Below are 19,550 nucleotides of genomic sequence, written 5' to 3' on the forward strand. Positions count from 1 at the left end.
AATATTGAATTATTATAATGGAATTACCAGGGAGTTGTTCCATAATGTGGTCGTGACTGTGTGTATCCATTCATTTCCATTAGCCCCAAAAACCACAGCTGTAAAAAGACCAGTTACGGCGCAGCCCAACACTGGTGAGTAATTACGACAATGTTTTGAATAACGCTTTACGACCATGTGAGTCTTAAAGACACAGGAGTACTTTCTCCACACCAATACACGCATGAGTCTATTCCACAGACACGGACGAAGGGACAAGTCGCTACACATTTAAAAAAAACCTCATTTGGGGTTTACAATACCACTGCAAAACCTTGTGGAGACACATGCAGATGTTCACGTCATACCAGAGGGTGCGGAGCATATTATCAGATCGCCTGGACGAAGAGGTGGGTACTATATAACACATTATTTTAGCATGCCCAGTTAAAACGTGTCTATAATAAAAATTACCACCGTTTTTCTATTTTTTGGTAATTTGCAGTGTTGAGTTCTTTCACTAATGGTATTTTCCCTCTCCGTGCAGAACCCTAACCTTCAAAAAATAAACTGCGACGCCGCGCTAACACGTTAAAAGGGTCATCAAGCTCAAAACGACTGAAATCAACAACCAAAGGTTAATATAATTTAAGCGTGGTCAAGATGTGTTATGATCCACTTACGGTAACCGTTACTTCTTTTGTTAGAATGTCAATTCGTTAAAAGATCCTAGTTCACGTTGTTTTCTGTTTGGGAGTGTTAAAAAGCCTTATTTTAAAACTGCTTAGCTTTTAAAGTTAAAAGCGACTGGTCTGTGCCATGGGTCTATATGCCGTTAACCATGCCACTTGACCCAGTAGCGCCACCACAGTCTTAAAGGAAACCGGTGTAACAACATGTCTGGGTAACTTGTTCCATTCACCCGCAGCCCTTTGTGTAAGGATGCACCACGTGTGGCTTTTTTATCATAGTTATCGTAGTTTTCTGATTTTGACCATTTAGATTTAATTGATTGTTGTGTTGAAAAGTCTTTTATTTTTATCACAGTGTAGTTTTCTGATTTTGAGATATGGAGCATTGGCATGGTATTAAAAAGTCTTATTTATTCACACAGCAGCTGTATCGACGAGCGGCGAAACAAATGTGGGGGAAACGTCGCACCCTAAGGTGGTGACTGCATCGAAGACGGCTGTTACTACTCTGCCCAAAACCAAACGTGTCAAGCCTTTGGAGCGAAATAATAACGCAATTAGAGACTTGGTGCTTAGTGATTTGGGAGACTCAGTGCGGTATATTGCACAGCTAGTATCAAAGGAGGGCACTAATGAGGTGGATAAAAAGCGGGGTTTAGAGAATCTAAGAGCCTCTTTAGCAAGTGTACATTCAGTGTTTCCAAAACCGATCCAGGTTTACGGTGCTAGCCTCTTAGACGTATTTTCTAAAGAGGATGCCGCTCTAACCTCTGGATTTCATTACCTGATAATGCTATTTCATGGTTCATTGGCGAAGACCCACCGGGATAAATGACTAAATTTCGTTTTGTTAATCTCAACAGAATAGCCTTGTATGTACAGGCTATGGACACTGTGCATGGTGCAGTCCAGAGAATATTGGATGAACTTTCTCCAAACATTGGGGCAAATGATTTTGTACAGCTGCGTTCGACTGCGGGTGGTTTTAACAAACCCTTGTTCTCACGCAGGAGACACCCCGGAGAATTAAATGCTGCCGATTTTTTAAGCCACATCTCAGACCTCCTACAGAGCTACACAGAAGTTCTCACCGATGACAGCCTCCGATTAGTGGCGACGATAGTTCGGAATATGCAGGGGGGTGCCCGCCGAAGATTTAAATCCGTTCTGTACAGCCGGGTAATTGCTCTGAAAAAAGCGCACCTTATCGACTTTACATTACATGGGGGGTAATCTGTGTTTCGCCGGGAGTGTGTACGGTTTGTGGAATGAAGGTTGTACTGATGGGAAAATGTTACAGGGCGCTAAACGAATGCACAAAGAGTTGGGTTTTCCAGAGAATCGGAAAATTTGTTTGTCAGACATTACTGCTTTTGAAAAACATTTAAAGGTGGTCATGACCACGACCAGGGTGATTGGAAATATTTTTCAACGGGGCCCACACCACCAAATTCTAAAATACTTTTTGTTCTACTGCATGAAGAGCATTTTTAAAGGGTTTTAAATATTAAAGCTTTAGTGGGGGCAGCGTATTTTTGCACTAACTGCCATGCGGCGTATAGCCACAAGAATGCACAAGCCTGTGTTAAAGCTTGTGAAACCTGTTTAGATCCCCAGTGTTGCGAAATTGATGCAGAAATTCAGAATTGCCCGGTCTGTAAGGTCTTTTGTCGTAGCACTCAGTGTTTGGCGAGACACTTTCAGAATGCGGCGACGGGTGTTAGTAAGTATGAGCGCAGGGTCTTTTGTGAGAAATGTGGGGTTTATAACCTCGCAAGTCACAAATGTAAAGAGAAACTGTGCACGCGTTGTAACAATGTGATCGACACCCCTCACACACATTTGTGCTACATACCGCCTTTGGACAACCCCAAAATTTCAAACATGTACATCTTTTTAGACTTTGAATGCATGCAAGAAACGGGAACACACATACCAAATTACGTCCACGCCCTTCATATTAACAATAAACGAAGCTGGGAATTTTATGGTGAAACTTGTCTTAAGGATTTTGTGTGTCAATTTATCGATATACGTTCATATCGCACAATGGCAAGGGATATGACAATTACCTAGTAATCAGACAGTTGTTAGATGAAAAGATGGACATTGAACTAATTAAATCAGGGTGGTAAGATAATGTGTATGACCGTAAAAGCTCTGAACATCAGATTTATCGATTCTCTAAACTTTCTACCTATGAAATTAAGCAAACTGCCGGCAGCCATGGGGTTCCCCGGGGGTAAGGGTCATTTTCCACACTTGATGAACACTTCTGCCGAGCAAAAAAGCCGAGTTTTTGGTTTGGTATGAAGATTGCAAGGGAAGTGTGTTTAACTTAGAGAGAGTTGAAACGTTACTGCCATTTGGATGTGGCAAGTCTAAGAGAAGGCTGTGTCAGGTTTCGGGACGAGGTCATGAATATGACCAGACAGACACGCGTGAGTGAGTCAGGGGCCGCCTGCGTTGTGTGCATCGACCCCTTTCAGTTTGTGACCATCGCTAGTGTCTGCATGGCCATGTTCAGACTTATGTTTTTACAGGAAGAGACGATAGCGTTGCTACCCCATGACAATTACCACCGCCAGCAAAAACGATTTTCTACACCCAGCATTCAGTGGCTTATGTACATCAAACACACAGAGCCCATTAAAATCCAACACGTGTTAACCATGGCCGGTGAGACAGCCTTTGAGTTCAACGGTTGCTTTTTTCACGGTGGTAGTGTTTGTTATTGTGAAAACGAGTTTAATCCGCGAACAAACACTACTTTTGGTTGGTTGTACAGAAAGACGATGGTGAAAATTAATTTTCTAAAAATGAGAGGTTTTAACGTGCAAGTTTTGTGGGAGCACGAGTTCAGAGACATGCTTGTTGAAAATGGAGACTTGGGTAAATTTCTAACAGCTGCGCAGTTACCAGAGCCTCTGCAACCACGTGATTTGCTTTTTGGGGGGAGAACAAATGCTATTTGTTTGCATTACACAGCGCAGCCCGGTGAAAAAAATCATTACTATGATTTCACCAGTCTGTATCCATTTGTGAACAAAACTAAAAAATACCCACTGGGGCACCCCCGAATAATATATAACAACTTTGGAGATTTAAAATGGTATTTCGGCTTAGCGAAGGTGAAAGTTTACCCACCCAGACGTTTGTACTTTCCAGTTCTTCCAACCAAATTTGACAAAAAACTGTTTTTCACACTGTGTTGTACGTGTGCTGAAACAAAACAGACCACTCCCTGCGAGCACAGTGATGAAGATCGCGCCTTGACTGGTGTCTGGTGCACCCCTGAATTACAGATGGCCTTAGATCTGGAGTATAGTGTGTACAATTTACTAAATTTGGCATTTCACACGATCTTTTTTCTGACTACATCAAAATGCATCTGAAAGGGAAACGGGAAGCTTCGGGTTTCCAGATGTCGCAAAACAACATAGATATAGCAGCGAATATTATGAAAAGAGGGTGTCCAGCTGGACCCCGGCAACATTAAAAAGAATCCGGCCAAAAGACAGCTTTCAAAAATTGCTTTGAACAGTTTGTGGGGCAAGTATGGGCAAAAGAGACAATTTACCACAGACCACCATTGTGAGAAACACCGATGAATTGTTCAGGTACTTATTTACGCCATATCATGAGGTGTCAGCCTGCGAGTTTATCGATGAAAACACAGCCTGTGTTATGTGGAAACCCACTAAACACCACTATGCAGGCCATTCAAACACTAACATTTTCATTGCTAGCTTTACAACTGCCTATGCCCGCTTGGAGTTATACAATCTGCTAAATGCTTTGCAAGGCCGCTGTCTGTACCACGACACAGATTCCGTTATCTTTGTGAGCCGGGAGGGTGAGTGGAATCCGGGGCTGGGTGACTATTTGGGTGAGCTGACCAGCGAAATCGATGCTGGACAACACATGACCGAGTTTGTGTTAAGCCTGTTTAAAGGTGAAAGGCATTACTCTCAATGTGAACAATTGTGAAAAAGTTAACTTTGAGAGTCTGCGGGACTTGGTTTTTGACTATGGCTTTAACCCTTATGCAGAGTGCCGGGAATTTAAACATTTCTATTCAACAGCCGATGATCGCGCGTGTTAAAAAGGATTGGCGCATTGAGACCCGGACCTTAAAGAAAACCCAGAAGGTGGTGTACGACAAGCGGGTGCTGCAAGAAAATTAGTCATTGTTGCCCTACAGATATTAACACGATGGATGTCAGGTTAAAACACCCTTTTTCATGCATTTTGTCCGGACCCTCAAATTGCGGTAAAAGTTATTTTATAAAACAACTCTTGGAGAACGGTGATACCGTTACGACTCGTAAACCCGAAAACATAGTCTGGTGTTACAGCTGCTGACAACCTCTATACGCTGAGTTGCTTGTGAAATTTCCATACATTCAGTTTATAGAAGGACTACCGACGTCGTTTTCCGAAGACCAGCTACTGCCGCCGGGTAGAGTAAATTTGATTATAGTTGATGATTTGATGGAGTCTGAGTGTGAAAATAATGAGATAGAAAAAGCTTTTACCAAATACTGTACGTACAGTACACCACCAAAACCTCAGCATCATGTATATCGTCCAAACTGTGTTTTGTGAAGGCCGGAAAAGTAGAACCATAGCGTTAAATACAAAGTACATGGTGCTGTTTAAAAACCCTAGAGATAAACTACAGATTACAACCCTATCCCGGCAGACGTACCCCGGTAAAGCCACATTTTTTTCTGAAGCGTTCGAGGACGCTACTAAAAAAACCTTTCGGTTACTTGTTGGTGGATTTAAATGCCGACACCCCAGATGACTCCAGATTGCGAACAGGTCTTTTCCCCCCAGATGTACCCATGGCTTATGTATTAAAATAAAATAATCTAAAAGTCGGTGATCTCGCAACCACAGACTCAGTCGAAAAAACACGTTCGGGGCGTCGTCATGTTTTCACACATTTGGAGAAACCTGACTCTCTTACATTTTCTGGTAAAAGCCGCCCCCAATCAGTGGAAAGCTATTCTCTGCGGGGCTACAAATGATCTTGTACAGGCCATAGCTGAAATCGCCTTGAATACCTTGAAAGGGAACATACCGTTATCTGCTAAGCAGTTTGGGACCCTGAAGAGAAAGCATAAGCTTATAAAGACGTTGAGTCGAAAGGGTCTTTCTCTTAAAAGAAAGAGACTCTTGGTGAACCAGTCCAGCGGTTTTATCGGGACCCTGTTGAGTATTGCAGTACCATTGATTATGGGGCTTCTACAAAGTCAATAATGGAGTACGCTGAAAAAATGTACCTGGTACCTCAGAAACAGCTCGATCGACTCCGAGAGTGGTCTGGGCTTGAAAGCGATGTAAGAAAAATAACAACCCGTCGGTTGGATGATGAAATGAGAGACATTCTTCAGAACTCACATCTAGCCGAATATGAAAAGTGAAATTGTACAGCCAGGTGTTACAACGGTATTTGACATTAGTACGCCAGGAGACTTCCGAAAAGGGGACTTTAACCGTTGTGCTACCGGAAAATGCACCCACCGAGCTATCACACACGTTAGCACAACCGCCGTCATCAAGCGACGCTGACTTTGGGTATATTTTGGACAGCCTGTCTCGGCGGTTCCGGAGAAATGCCGAGATATTCTTAAAGACCATGGCCCGCAATGAACCATTAATAGCCTGGAATGAAAAAGGGGAATTTGTGTACAAGGGGGCACCCGTTGAGGGCTCTCACGCAGCAGCAAGCAGTTGCGGTCGGTAAGAAGCCAAAAGGTTGGGATCTGTTCATGGAGGCTATGGCAGAAATCAACGTGCCGGGCACCTTGCTAGCCAACGCTGGTAACCGAGAGCTACTTGAAAAACTCAAGGATACCCCGCTGGGGTGTGCAGCGTCGGTCAAAACTTTAAAACAACCGGTAGAGTTGTCGACTGTCGACCCGGTCTCTAAGATAACCGCTGAAAGGAGACGATCATTAATACCTAGACTCACATGGTTGTCTTTGTAACATTTTTTCTCTGGGTATGTGCGTTTGTGATAAATGACTTGAAATGTATATGAAAAAGCGCGAGCAACATAGTTAAAAATGTTTGTAATAAAATTCACTATAACCGTGAATGTATAATAAAAATATTGTATTGATTTTAATTCATGTTTTGTGTTCTTTTTTAAGTAATAACCACATTGACAATTAAATGGTTCGATTTCAGTTTTATTTTAGACGGTCAATTAACATTTATGACGTTTTAAATTGTCGTAAACACCCGTATAATTGAACATTCTTATTTTCAAATGGCTTAAAAGGGTACAGGGGTCTCCGTCTCACACAGCGTCGGTTTTTCAGAAACATTTCCACCATGCGGTCATTCTGGATTGCATTCGTAGAATAAAGTTCTAAAATGTTTCTAAAAGATAAGCCTTTACATCTATGGTAGAGAAAAAAAGACGCAATGTAGACTGCAGGTCACCGCAAAAGAATCTTGCAATTGTCTGTTGTTGTAAAATATGGAATTAGCATTTCTGTTTAAGAAATCAATAATGTTGTTGGGAAAGAAAGGCTTTGGGTGAAAATCCGTAGGAGTCGAAAATTCTGCTCCCTCGTCATTGGGTAAGTAAATAGCAAGCCAGTGTTCACTGGGGCGGTCGTGTGGGTGAGTATTAACTATTAAACTCAGCGGGCGCCGCGCCAGTCTCTCACGCGGTAGGGCATCACTGGGGAACACACCTAGAAAACTGTCTCGGGTGTAGCGGTCTCGGGTTAGAATGTCTTCCAGCTGTTTGGTGTTCATCTTTATGTGCAGGTTGTGTGGCCTCCCATGCTTTTTAGCTGAAGTCGTAAATTACTTGACGTCTCATATCAAGCTCTATCATGTTGTCGAACAGCGCATACACAACCATGTTAACTGTAGTGGGTAGCGGTAGCGCGAAGCGTATTTCAGCTCTCAGATGACCCATTTTGATAAGTGAATAATGCCCTGTGCACTCGTTGTCGGGCTGAGGTTGAAAGCGAACAATGTGTAACCGCGGGCGTACTCCTCGCAGTCCACCAGAAGTGGTTTGTCTTTCAGACGCTTCCCGGATGTTTCCACCAGATTAAAATATTCACAGACGCAATGTCCATTCTGGAAGTCTGGTTGGTAGTGGGGATTTGTTCACCGTCCGCGTAGAGAGCCAGAAAGTTAACGTTGTAGTGTTTAAAATTGAAGGGGTTTTGTGTAAAACTGCTGCTGAATGCCGCATTGCCCACAAACCCCAGAATTACCACTTTGGGTAACTGCCCGAGAAAGAGGTTTTCTTGGTTACACACACGGCTCCCTGCAGGCAGACTGAAAACTTTCATCTGTACGCGGTCTTTGGGGTATTTAGCGTTGGCCATCAGGAGTGCTTCGGCGTGTCCCAGTCTGACCCTGGGTGACACTCTGACTCTTTTCAGAGACAAAGATGCAGAGAGTACGCTCAGTTTGTGTTCTCCGACGTTCATTAAGCAGAAAGCATCTCTGTTGCGCATGAGTTTTATTTTCAGGTCTACGCCATTCAGTCGTAGTTTGTCCTGAAAAAACAGGTCTGCGTGAATGTAACCCAGGAGCTCCAGTTTTCGGCTTTGCGTTGTGTATGATGCTCTTTTTCGGAACCCCTGATTGGGGCCATCCAAAATTGTGGACTCGTGTTGCCCGGCTGCGTTTTTGTAAAAGAGCCCTGTTGAATACTGCGTCTTCAGCGTCTCTTCACTGTAGTTCAAGACAGACTCTATTAAGGCTCTGTAAGGATAGCAGTTGTTGCTCTGGCTGATCAATCGGTCTCCTACGGTGATGTCAACCTGGCTGAAGATGGCCACGATGGGGTAATTCACTAGACTCACACGGGCTGCCACATCAATGTCCCGACTGTCTGCTTCCATTATTTTACAGGTCAAATAGAGCAGCGTGTTGTTTAAATCTAAATAATCTTCTCCGTTGCCTGCAACGTAGAACTCCAGAGGTGTGTTTTCCGTTAGGGCCGTGAGGGGTGGAACTTCTATGTAAAAGCTTTTCGAGATGCTTGTTTGGGTAGGCGCTAATTGAAATATGTCCAGCTCCTACTTGGCGCATTCTGCAGACCCACCACAAACAAAAGCCATATTTAAAATATGTCTCGTTTTGTATCTCGTTGATTGCGGTGTGTCACGTCCTTCTTGAAGCTTTTTATGAGTTGACTGTCTGCGCTTAGCCGTTCTTTTATCAGGTTTCGGAGGCCCCCCGACGGTGAGATGATGACGTCTGTCTTTTTCTCTTGACACCCCTGCGGATGTATGCTAGACCCGAACCTTCCTGCTGATGTGCGGCCACCTTAGACATGACAGCGCTTATAATGTTGGCGATGTTTTTAGCCGCCGATGCCATGTGTGGCTTAGCTATTTCAAACCCTCGTTTCAGAAAAGGCATGGCTTTTCTAAATAGCGCTCTGAAAATACTCCCGATACCCGGCAGTACTGAACCGGTAGCCCTGAAAATCCTGGTAATCCATAACCAGCCTGTTGTTTGTAGTAGTGTGTACACAAAGAAGGATCCCCGTAGCTCTTGATGACCTTCATCCTTTTAGATGTTTGTCGCTTTCACAGGTTTGAAATGCAGCTTGACGATGACCTTTCCAAATGCAAATGACACATGCTCGTTTTGATCCGTCTTTATTTCAATAGTGATGTTGTTAAAATGATCGATGCTCACAGGCAAGTAATGGGGTTTGTCGTACAAAACTGTGACAAATTCACCATTCACGCCTCTGAAGGGCACACAACGCAAAAGCGGTGCGTAGACGTCGCCTATTAACTGGTGTTCTACGATATCGGTGTATATATACACATGGTGTTAAATCCGCTAGTCATATCGACAGGGTGTGGTGATTTTACACTTCTGACACCCGATTTGAAACCCAACATCCTCGCCAGGCGGTTACGCACCTGTATAACCGTTTATCACTAACAATCCTTACCAACCGGCTAATGGGGTTGTATTTAAGACTTACAGCCGTTAACTTGGATTTTTCCGCAGCCCGTTTCATTTCATGCAAGAGCTGCTCGATGTTGCTGTAGTACCCTCTCGGTAAGGTACATGTCCATATAGTCTGGAGCTCATTGCTGACGAACAGAAAAACTTTGTCTTCATCAAAAGTGTTTAGTGTATGCGGATAGTGCAGCTCGACCTGGCCCACTTCCCAGCTCCCGTCCAGGTCAATTGCCTTTCCCAGATGCTCTGTGAAGCACGCGTTGGTGTCCTTTGGAAACATCTTTGAGGATGAATTACTGGCCAGCGTCACATACAAACCATTGGGGTTCATTTTTCACCACCTCTATATGTCTCAGACCTCGGAAGCCTTTACCCAACTATTGAATTTAATCGCTCCAGCCGCGCCACTTTACCAAAAGCTGTTTATTTTTGCCATGACCCCTGGCTGCTAAAATCTTTTGGGGATGGTGTGTTGAGGGTGATGAGCTGTGTTGCTTTTACGCCAAACATATCGTTTTGCATTGTGGGCAAAAAGTTCGATTTTGGTTTCATCTGACCAGAGCACCTTCTTCCACATGTTTGGGGTGTCTCCCAGGTGGCTTGTGGCAAACTTTAGACGAGACTTTTTATGGATATCTTTGAGAAATGGCTTTCTTCTTGCCACTCTTCCATAAAGGCCAGATTTGTGCAGTGTAAGACTGATTGTTGTCCTATGGACAGACTCTCCCACCTCAGCTGTAGTTCTCTGCAGTTCATCCAGAGTGATCATGGGCCTCTTGGCTGCATCTCTGATCAGTCTTCTCCTTGTCTGAGCTGAAAGTTTAGAGGGACGGCCAGGTCTTGGTAGATTTGCAGTGGTCTGATACTCCTTCCATTTCAAGATGATCGCTTGCACAGTGCTCCTTGGGATGTTTGAAGCTTGGGAAATCTTTTTGTATCCAAATCCGGCTTTAAACTTCTCCACAACAGTATTACGGACCTGCCTGGTGTGTTCCTTGGTCTTCATGATGCTCTCTGCGCTTTCAACAGAACCTTGAGACTATCACAGAGCAGGTGCATTTATACAGAGACTTGATTACACACAGGTGGATTCTATTTATCACCATCAGTCATTTAGGACAACATTGGATCATTCAGAGATCCTCGCTGAACTTCTGGAGTGAGTTTGCTGCACTGAAAGTAAAGGGGCCGAATAATTTTGCACGCCCCACTTTTCATTTTTTTATTAGTTAAAAAAGTTTCAAAAATCCAATAGATTTCGTTCCACTTCACAATTGTGTCCCACTTGTTGGTGATAATTCACATAAAATAAAAAATTTATATCTTTATGTTTGAAGCCTGAAATGTGGCAAAAGGTTGAAAAGTTCAAGGGGGCCGAATACTTTCGCAAGGCACTGTATGTATCGGTCTTTAGAGCCACAGTGAAAACAAAGCTAAAACAATAATGAGAATATTTTAATGAAGGAACAAGTAATGGGTTTATTCTATGCTGAAAAGAGAAGACAGAAGCTGTGAAGCCTTCTTCAGGTGTGAGCAGGTGTGAGTATTTTAATAAACCTGTGTGAGTTCGGAGCTGTGATCTACATGACACTTGAAAGAAGGTGCATAGTGACATATTACATATATGCAGAATCTCAGTCATTATACAGATCATGCTAACACACTCTTCTGAAAAAATAAGAATATCATCTTATATACACATCATACTAACAGTGACGGACTGTGCTTCAGTGTGTCTCAGCGCTTTCACTCCACCCACACTCTTCTGAAGAAATAAGACGGAATAGAAGAAGACGCTGTAAGATGTTGGTGCCACAATATTTTCTATAATATTCTAGCTGAATACCCAGCTACAGATACAGCCATTCAAACTGCGGTACAGTAACCTACCCACAAGCCACCGCAGGGCACCGGAGTGGCACCGCAGTAAGTGATTGGCTGTCCAAAATGACCGACAGGGGCACTCGTTGGTGCATTGGTTGGTAGTGAAAAGATTTAATCATTTAATGTCTTTACTGTGCACATTTTAATCCGCTTAGTTTTGAATATTTATATGGAATTTTACCACTAAAGGGAAATTTTAGTAGCTGAGCATAAAAAGAAGAGGAGCATAACGCATCTGAAGGTCATAAACGATATTAATTTAGGAACATAAACATTACTGTATGTACATAAACTGTACTGTGTATGGCTGGTCTTGGTAGTTTAAAGAAAAAATACACACCAGTCTTCCATTTCTCCCTAAACATTTTAAGCATGAAAGTTTTATGAAACGGTACCCAAATATATGATTGCTGTATAGAATGAATTTTAATTTTAAAAAATTATTTAACACGAAAATTAAGCTGTTTACATCTTACGCCTGAGAACAGTCACCAGTTGCTACCCAACGCAGAAACACAGCCACTAACTAGCAAAGAGAGGACATTAGCTAGCCAATATGATAAAGAAATAAATGATTATTTAGTTTATTTCTTTTGCACATTTCCATCGATTGTACAAGCACTTGGAAACTGTCCAATCCCTAGTTCATCAGGCATTTTACCGGTCTGGCGCCGGTCTGTGCCTTCTAGGATATAATGCCAGCGAACTCTTGTTTTTATGTCCACTATAACAGACAATCTCCTTTGCTTTTAACCGAGCGTTTAATAATTTCCTAAAATGAAAATGATTTACTTTATTTCCCTCACGGGATCAATAAAAGTATCTATCATCTGTCTAAACTATGGGACAGAATTCTGGGGTCTCCCCATACCAGAGATTATGGTAGGGCTTCAGAATGGTGATTGGCTGACACCATCTGACACCCCTCTGATTGGAGAAAAAAAGACGTGCTAGTTTGCTATACATACAGTACTGTACCAGGAAGAGGATTTCTTTCTATTCGAAACGTGTATTTTAAAAGTTTAAGAAGTAAAAACCTTACAGCGTACACAGATTTCTAAACTGATCAGGATCGTTATCTTTGTCTTATGCATAATAATGTTCACCGCTCTGTCCAGTAAATTAATAATAAACTTCATTTTATATAGCGTTTTAAACGAATAAATAATTAGATTGCTCATAAACCTAATCACTTGCTTTTTCTTTTTATTTAGGCTCATTTTTCAACTATAGATCGTATTATTAATAACCATAATAACAACCAACCAACAAAAACAACCATATAAACATAATACCAACCAAAAACATAGATAACAACCACAATACAAAAATCAAATATATCAAACCATTATACTCTCGCAAATTCCTCCAATTATCATAATCCCGCCCCTTATGCAAAACCAAACCCTCCTCCCATCCCAGTTTATCCTCTTTATCATAAACAAAATCCACCTCAATTTTCAACATAAAGCATTACACAAAATCGATCCCTCAACACTCCATACTCAACAACGATAATTCACAAACAGCCAGAACATGTAACTCCACATTCCCAAACAGACCTCATTTCCATAGCCCCACCCCTTATGCAAAACCAACATCCCTCCCCTTTTCTCTCTCTCCCCTGGCGTTTGTAATCGTTTTTATTTTCAAATAAATTTTAGCAAAGTCATGTATTTTAAAAATCTTAAGATTTTTATATTTATGTCTTTATTTAGTGGTTTCATTAGTGACAAAGGCTAAACTTTCTTGGAAAAATGTCTTTTATGTAAACCATGTTTCCTATTAATTCATTCAGGGCTAAAATATATTCGTTGTCTTCTAATAAAAGAAGGGTTCCTTTCGCCGTAGTCGGGTTGAACTTAGAAGCTTGCCACACCCGGACTGTTACACCAACGCATTAGCATGTTAAAGCGATTTCATTGAGGAGCCTAGCCTTTAACTAGTAAGTACTGTACTTACTGGATTTTTGAGGGGGGGACGTGTCCTTCTACTTTGAAAATACCTGTGAAACCGGTTTAATTCGTCACAGCCAGCACTCCTGCAGAGAGGGGGTTGTACTTGCAGTGTATACAGTAGATGGGAAAGCCAGAGCCGACGTCTACACTGCCCACGTGTTATGCTCTTCGTTAATGTCTAAGCCGGAACACATAATTATATCTCATTTTGTATTTCTTAAAAAAAAATCATTTGCCCAGCCTAACAGTATTGTTGTTATTGTTTTTAACCTGTAAAGCGCTTTGAGGAGCCACCTTTAAAGGCGCCATATACAATAAAGTTCATTATTATTACTATTGTTAATTTGCTGGACAAAGAGGTGAACATTATTACACAGAAGACAAAGATAGCGATTTACGTTGCATTGTGCATTGTGCTGCTGTAATACAGTTTTAAATAATTAAAAGTCTAAAAAGGATCAGCTTTATTTATGGGTTTTAAATAAAGGAGATTTAAATCAATATAAATGTTAATATATATTGATTTAAATTTGTTGTAACGCCTAGGTGACTATTCATTGTTATTAAAATGACTTAAATTCGATCATGTTGTGATATTTAGAAATATAAATTTGTTTGGTGCGAGTGAGGTTTTAATTAATCTCTGACTAAGGAAACGTTTCATTATTTCAAAGAAATGTTTGTTAAAAAATAAAGTCATACTTCCATGGGATTCAATCACAGACCATGTGACATGGGAGTCAGGAACCTAACCCACAGCACCACCGGCAAAGTCACGTGCAGAGTGCTGAAAAAGCACTACAGAAACATTATCAACAGACAATGTACAGCGTGTACTATTCTTGTGTTGCGGTACATGAATATAATTCATGCGATTCCATATTATATTCCCTTTTAATCAAATTCTAAAAGTATCCTTGTTGACTCCGGTATCACGTTAGTTAAAGACTTCGATGCTTAATGTTTAGGGAGAAATGGAATACTGGTGTGTATGTTTTCTTTAAAGTACCGAGACCAGCCATATACTGTATGTTTAAGTTCCAAAATTAATATCGTTTATGGCCTTCACACGCGTTGCAGTATGCTCCTATTCTTTTTGTGCTCAGCTACTAAGATTTCCCTTCAGTGGTAAAATTCCATATAAATATTCAATACTTAAACGGGCACAGTTAAGACATTAAATATACATATACATACTGTATACAGTACAGTTTGCATACGGTAATATGTTTATGTTCCTAAATCAATCTCTTTTATGAGCATGTGAAGGGCATGGTGAATCAATTCTCAAAAATTACTGTACTTTGCATGACTGGAAACAAATGCGTGATTGCGAAATGCTGTGGTGTTACTTTTACAAAGACGGTCAATGAAAAAAAGAACGTGGACAAAGGCAATACTTTGTTTACAGCTTGTCCAAGGTCATTCATTATTAATACTATTAGTAATATCTTCGTTAAAGACTTTGATGGCAACAGCTCAAACATGAGAGGTTGAGCTTTACTAGCTCCACCTTGCGGGAATTCCGGATACTATTATTTTAATTGTGGTATTATAGGAGAATTTACGGTAACTCGCGATAGACCGCGTAAAGCGCACCGCAAAATAATGCGGTATCGCCCGCGCAGTTTGAATGGCTGCATCCGTATATAAATAGACTAAACAAAAAGAAAAGTATTTTCTGATAATTATTACATAATGTAAAGTGTACAGTACACAAAAATAATTTCATAGACTCACTTCAACAGTTTATAAATAACATATGAACAAAAATCACATTTCCGACAGAGTGCCACTATGAAGCTGAAATGCAGCACTCATGGTGTGTTCAACTAGCACTCACATTTTAAATGAGTAATTAACATCATACATAATAATCTCTAACCAAGACATAAAATTGCTATTTTACTGATTTGCAAACTGTAAAATATTTCATTGCATTTCTTGCATCTTCTCGCCTCTCCTTTTGCTCGAATTTGAATCTTGAATCTAATTAGCACAGTGTTGTAGCGGCAATGCTTGTTAATAAGACAGAATTAAGCGTTGGTATGCTCCTAAAGGAAACATCCATCTCACCCTCCATCTCTGTGGTGCAGCCACAGAGAAAGAATTCATGCAGGCTGATTTAAGATGTTTTCTTTTGATAAGAAACAAGCTCCCAGACGGGGATGCAATTAGCTAAGCCTGGCTATCATGATCAATGGTCATCCATTGGCGCCTATCAGTCTAGAGAGTGCCAAATGGACATCTGGACTGCATTCCTAAGTGTCAAGAGTAAGTGACTTATATCTCACCTTGACCAACCAATCAGGGACTGGCAGGGCGTGGTAATAGCACGTGGGTCTCCAATGCCCGCCAAACTCTCAACCAATCAGCACACATCTGGGTCTTGATCAAAAAGGGAGCGCAAGCTCAGTTCTGGGCTCTCCTTGGCCATTTTCGCGCATCCTCAGAGACAATCACGTGACAACTGCTGTTGTCTGCAAAAGGACTTGGACTTTGTTCTAAGCGCGAGGCCGAGGGTCCCGTACGTACTCAGAATTCTACCAACGTGAATGCTCCGCTTGATCAACGGCAGCCTACAGTTGGACCCTCGTCGACAACCTGAATAGCTTATTCAGAAGCAGCGCTGGACCGGGAACAAACCAGTTTCTTCCCAGGCAAAAGAGTGACTTGTGAGGACTCGCGGTCACACTCTGTGCATAGAGACTTTTTACTAGCCAGCCGGACTGCTGGTAGATCCCCTCGGAGAAACGACTGCCCTGCGCGCCACAGTTAGATTCCTTCGCCCGTCCTACTCCGAGCTGCACCTTGACTGGTTGGCCGGTAGCCAGAGGACGCCGACACAACGCCCATTGGACAACCGCTGGAACAGAGGCTGCAACAGAGCCTGTCAGCTGGTTTGGTGTTCGTGCCGGGAAATTCCAAATCCATACACAGTGGATAAGTAAACCCCATGTTCTACATTGCGTCTCGAGAATTCAATTGTACCTCAACACAAGTTGTTATCAATTTAATTCATGAGTAATGTATTTACTTCCGAGTTTAGAGTAACAGTGGGTAATAACACTGATTAGCGATTTGGTAACCGAACGATATATATTGACATATATTCTCTGTTGTGTATCTCTTTGTGTTTGCATCTCTTCGAGATTATATACCTTGTATATTGATAACCCTCACAGTAAGGTCTGCTGCTCGTATCCAGGCAGACTAATATATGTTTGGTGCACAGTTTATATTAATAAATGTATCCCGTGTATTGAACCCGTGTGTGTGCGTTGTTAGTTGTTCTGACGATTGATTTTCTTAAAGCCCCAACGAACAACCTCGTGATTACTGCTACAATTAATAATTGTCTCAGTAAACCCATCAAACCACTACATTTAATGGCGTCCCTGGGTGGGCGAGTTTAGAATGAAATGAGAATCAATCGCACAGAATAACTGATTTTGCTGTGAGTTCAAGTTCAGCACAGCACCGCGGCTTCTATACGCGAATACCGGGTGTGCTGATAACTGCGTAAAGAAATCCCCCTGTTTTCTAGCGTTTAGTGTAACGCGTGCTGATTGGAAATCCATCTGCTCGGGTGTTTAGATTCCATACTGCATTTTGGTAAAAGAAAAAAAAGTAATACTCTTAAAGTTTCTCTGACGTAATGACAATGGCTGCTAAAATGTCTGAAGTGGAGTCGCTTATAAGTACTATTTCTAGCAACGACAATCCTGGTTACTGGAGCGGTATCGAAAAGTTGAACTTTGATGATATTGAGAAGCTGCAAGTAGATTTAGTAGCTAAGGTAGAGAACCAGCTTAACACAGGAGGGTCCGTGAATGCAGTTCAGGTCCTATCGAGTTTCGCCTTAAATCTAGCTAAACAGCTGGAACTCTCTTTGTCCGAGCTGACAAAGTTTCAAAAGCTTCAGGGAAAGCTAGAAAGATATAAGGCGGAGCGAGTTGAGTTGTTGGATATAATCAGAGAAAAGAGAGTGAAAAATGAGGAAAGTGAAGACAGACTCAGGGAAGTTTTAGGTAAATTAGATGACCTGTCTGCTAGAGAAACTGCGGCTGAGGTAGCTAGGAGAGACCTGGAAGCGAGCTTGAAAGAAAAAGAAAAAGAAATTGAGAGTTTAAATGAACTCAGCCAGGAAAGGCAAAAGGAGTTAGATGCTTTCGTACTGGAAGCAAAACAGGCTAGATTCCACTTGCATGCCAGCCCACCTAGCAGCCCGGAGCGCTCACCCAGTGCGCCGGGAGGAGGTTTCTCCTGGCCAGGGTCTGTGGTCGGATCGGCATGGGGGAGATCGCCGAGTCCTGCGCGAGACGCAAGGGCGATGCAATTCAGGTATAGACCCCCTGCTCCTGATCGCGGCCGTCACCCTGCCCGCGGAGAAACCGTAAAAATTAACCTCCACTCCCTGAGGCAGTTAGCCAAAGATGTAGAAAGGTTTGACCTGTCAGTGTCAGGGAATAATGTGGAAACCTACATCGATGAGCTGAGATATACTTTGCAGTTTATGCCCAGAGCGTCCGAACAGGAAAAGGCTATGTTAGTAAGGAAAACTACTAGCCGAGCGGTCCACGAGTGTATGTCTAGAACAAGGACCGGAGGTCTGTAATAGCTTTGAGGAGTTGTGTCAGGCAATGATCGGAGAATTTTCGGCTTTTATCGATCCCATAGCTGCCGTGGCCGCTGCGCACCATATTAAGCACGAAAAAGCTGAAGCCCCTCGCGACTATTATGAGAGGCTTAGGCGCACTTATTTTGCAGGGCGTAATGAAGAGGGTTGCGAAGAGAACGTGAATTTCAAAGGTTTATTCATTGCTAATCTGCATCCCTCAGTCAGGAAAATGATTGTGATGCACACTGATGCAAAAGCGATGAAAATGGCTGACATTAGAAGGTTGGCTCAAAAAGCCTGGGGAGCTGAAGTCTCTGCTTCCTCAGAGCGAAAACCTGCTAAAACGGCCGTGTTCGCCACTAAAGCGAGCAGGGTTGACGACTCGCCTCAGCTCGAGGGAGCTGAGGTTCCTGAGCCCGCTAAGCCCCGGCGCAAAATAGGCAGGCAGGACCGCACTAAGTGTCAGAGCCGCCGTGAGCGCTACGGGGAAGGCAAGGGCTCAGGCAGAGCCTATCATAAGGCTGGACGAAGGGAGTCGACTGCAGCCCGCCTGGCCCGGCTTGAACAAGCCCTGCTTGAGAGATCAGGACAGGGTAAACCTTCTGCAGCGAATGCCGGAAGCGTGAATGAGCTTAGGGGGACCACGCCCCTTCTCACTGGAGGAGGCGGGGATCCATCCCAAACCCCTCCCTCAGTCTATCTGATTGGGTGGGAGGGTTCCTGCCTGGAAGAAGGCTGTGACTCTGAGTTGGGCGCTGACCCCGCCCCTGAAGTCAAAGAAAAGGCAGGCTTCCAACAATTCTTAGGGAATCTCAGCCAGAAAGGCAAAGCAAGGCGTATTTATATCAAGGTTTCTCTTGAAAACGTCTTAGATAGAGAAGCACTGATTGACACTGGGGCTGAAATTAGTTTGATGTCAGCCGATCTACTCAGCGAGCTCAAACGAGTAGCGAAAGGAAAAGGCATCAGACTTAAGGTAGAACCGTGTAAGATAGATATTTCCAGCTATACCCAGGATCATGCCAGGATCACACACCGAGTGTGGGTGGCACTTAGGTTCGGGCCAATGAACGTGGTGCATCCTGTTTACATCTCTAGGTTTAAAACAGAGCCACTACTCATTGGCCAAGACCTGCTTGACAGGCTGGAGCCTCTGGTGGACTGCCAGCGTGGAAAATTGTGGGCTCAGGTCAAAAACCCTAAGCCTGTTGTACAGCAAAAAGGGGGGTTCAGTGGTTATGCTGTGATCACACAGTGCCCACTGAACACTATAGCTGAGTTGGAGGTTCCTCCTGGTTCCTCTGGACGAGAAATAAATGTCTCTTCTTGCTTTCCAAAACTACAGGGAAGTCCTGCCCAGGCCAGCACTCCCACGGTCTCCCAACTACAGGAGCAGTGCTCCGAGCAGCTGCTTGACCTGCCAGGTAAAGCACACCCCTTTTT

At 42.8% G+C, this 19,550-nt stretch overlaps 3 long non-coding RNA genes across 12 annotated transcripts in view; 1 reads left to right on the top strand and 2 right to left on the bottom strand.

Annotated features, from left to right (window-relative positions):
- Nucleotides 1-150, bottom strand: part of LOC148641336 (uncharacterized) — a 13,439-nt gene extending 13,289 nt beyond the window's left edge. For 9 of the 10 annotated variants that reach the window (XR_015929894.1, XR_015929891.1, XR_015929895.1 and 6 more), the window contains exon 1: nucleotides 28-150. This is a non-coding gene — a long non-coding RNA (uncharacterized LOC148641336). The remainder of the gene's footprint in view (nucleotides 1-27) is intronic. The other variant, XR_015929897.1, reaches the window with a different exon arrangement.
- Nucleotides 1-6,810, top strand: part of LOC148641337 (uncharacterized) — a 7,108-nt gene extending 298 nt beyond the window's left edge. Inside the window, exons 2-4 of the long non-coding RNA XR_015929898.1 lie at nucleotides 84-389; nucleotides 527-616; nucleotides 1,094-6,810. This is a non-coding gene — a long non-coding RNA (uncharacterized LOC148641337). The remainder of the gene's footprint in view (nucleotides 1-83; nucleotides 390-526; nucleotides 617-1,093) is intronic.
- LOC148641333 (uncharacterized) overlaps nucleotides 1-19,550 on the bottom strand; it is a 338,459-nt gene that overhangs the window by 40,624 nt on the left and 278,285 nt on the right. The window lies entirely within an intron of this gene.

This window comes from Lepisosteus platostomus, chromosome 24, assembly GCF_059453375.1.
Source record: "Lepisosteus platostomus isolate fLepPlt1 chromosome 24, fLepPlt1.hap1, whole genome shotgun sequence".
In the NCBI taxonomy this organism is placed as follows: domain Eukaryota; kingdom Metazoa; phylum Chordata; class Actinopteri; order Semionotiformes; family Lepisosteidae; genus Lepisosteus; species Lepisosteus platostomus.